The sequence below is a fragment of the Arachis duranensis genome, chromosome 3, assembly GCF_000817695.3.
Source record: "Arachis duranensis cultivar V14167 chromosome 3, aradu.V14167.gnm2.J7QH, whole genome shotgun sequence".
Lineage (NCBI taxonomy): Eukaryota > Viridiplantae > Streptophyta > Magnoliopsida > Fabales > Fabaceae > Arachis > Arachis duranensis.
In genome coordinates this window covers 89522349-89524672 of record NC_029774.3, presented here as the reverse complement: position 1 = coordinate 89524672, position 2324 = coordinate 89522349, and positions in this window count along the sequence as shown.

Here is a 2324-nt window from a genome sequence, read left to right as displayed (position 1 = left end):
CCCATTTTCAGCCCAAGAAAAATTGCTTCCAGGAGGCTGCCCTGCCCTTGTGGAGGGCAGGGCAGAAAATGGTGCGTGTTGGTGCTTTGGTGAAGAATTGAATTAAATTGGATTTTTTTATCCAATTTCAGCCCATGAGAAAAGTGGTTTCCAGGAGGCTGCCCTGCCCTTGTGGAGGGCAGGGCAGAAATTTTTGGTGCGCCAGATTCTGCCCGTGCGTGCGTGCTGTTGCGGCCGAGACTCCCTTGGTGCGTGTCAACATGCTGCGCCAAGCATCACAAAATGCTGCCCTGCCCTTGCGGAGGGCAGGGCAATGTGCGACATGGTGCGTTTGAAAATATTTTGCGTGCCAAGTCTTGGACATCATCAAGGAAGCGCTCAAGTGGTGCAGCTTCCTTGCTTTCTTTGTGAAGCATCCGTGTTCGAGACTGGCTGGGAGCATTTTGGCCAATTTTTGGCTTATTTTCCTTTGTGAGTAGCGCTCCCCCACTCCCCCTTGCTCATGAGTTCGAACCTTGTGGCAAGCATTTGTAGGCTTTTTCCTTGAATTTATTTCCTTGATGAGCCCGATATTGCTCTTGAAGAGGGCAGGGCAGAATTTCTTTGGAAGCTTGGTTCACTATGCTGCTCTCCTGGAGGCAGTGTGCCCTTGTGGAGGGCAGTGTAGCTTCCTCCCTTCCATGCGCCACATTCTTTTTTTTCCTTGGGCCACGCTTTCTTAAGCCACGTTTTTCTTCTTTTCTTCCTTTCTTCACCTATAAGAAACCAAAACAACCAATCAAAGTATCTCTAAACTCATAAGGTTTATAAATCATTAAAAATCAATTAATTTTAGCTCAAACCTCATGATTTAGCATCAATTTAATGGTAGTTGCTTGATTTAAAGAAGTTATGCATTTTCATTCCAAATCACTTACTTAGGATGCAAGAAAGTGCATAAAGACTAATAAAACAAGTGAAATTAGCTTGAAAAATGGGTATATGATGACCTGTCATCAAACCTCCTATATAATTCTGCATGCCCTAGAAAGCTTCTGATTGCCTTAATATTGGCAGGTGGTGGTAATTTTTCAATTACCTCTACCTTAACTTGATCCACCTCTATTCCCTTGTTCGAAATTTTGTGCCCAAGGACAATTCCTTTAGTCACCGTGAAGTGACATTTTTCCCAATTTAAAACCAGGTTAGTCTCTTGGTACCTTTTCAGAACAAGTGCTAGATGGTCAAGACAGGAGCTAAATGAGTCTCCAAACATTGAGAAGTCATCCATGAAGACTTCCAAAAATTTTTCTACCATATCAGAAAAGATGGAGAGTATGCACCTCTGAAAGGTTGCAGATGCATTGCATAGACCAAATGGCATCCTTCTGTAGGCAAATACTCCAGATGGACATGTGAATGCTGTTTTCTTTTGATCTTGAGGATCTACTACAATTTGGTTGTAACCTGAATAGCCATCCAAAAAGCAGTAGTATTCATGACTTGCTAGTCTCTCTAGCATCTGGTCTATAAATGGTAAAGGAAAATGATCCTTTCTGGTGACTATATTGAGCCTTCTGTAGTCAATACACATACGCCACCCGTAACTGTTCTTGTAGGAACCAGTTTATTCTTTTCATTATGAACCACCGTCATTCCTCCCTTCTTGGGAACAACTTGGACAAGGCTCACCCAGGGGCTATCATAAATAGGATAAATAATCCCAGCCTCTAGTAACTAGGTGACCTCTTTCTGCACCACCTCCTTCATGGCTGGATTTAGCTGCCTTTGTGGTTGAATCACTGGCTTAGCATCATCCTCCAATAGGATCTTGTGCATGCATCTGGCTGGGCTAATGCCCTTAAGATCACTTATGGACCACCCAAGAGCTATCTCTTGTGTCCTTAGCACCTGAATTAGTGCTTTCTCTTCCTGTCGCTCTAAAGCAGATCTTATGATCACGGGAAAAGTGTCATCCTCTCCCAGAAATACAAATTTCAGTGACGGTGGTAGTGGTTTGAGTTCGGGTTTAGGAGGCTTCTCCTCTTCCTCAGGAGTTGTCAGAGGTTCTTTTGTTTTCTGTGGTTCCTCCAGATCAGGCTAAACATCTTTCAAAATGTCCTCTAGCTCTGATTTGAGACTCTCAGTCATATTGATCTCTTCCACCAGAGAGTCAATAATATCAATGCTCATGCAGTCGTTTGGGGTGTCTGGATGCTGCATAGCTTTGACAGCATTCAACTTAAACTCATCCTCATTGACTCTCAGGGTCACCTCCCCTTTTTGGACATCAATGAGGGTTTGTCTAGTTGCTAGGAAAAGATCTTCCTATAATGAGAGTTGCA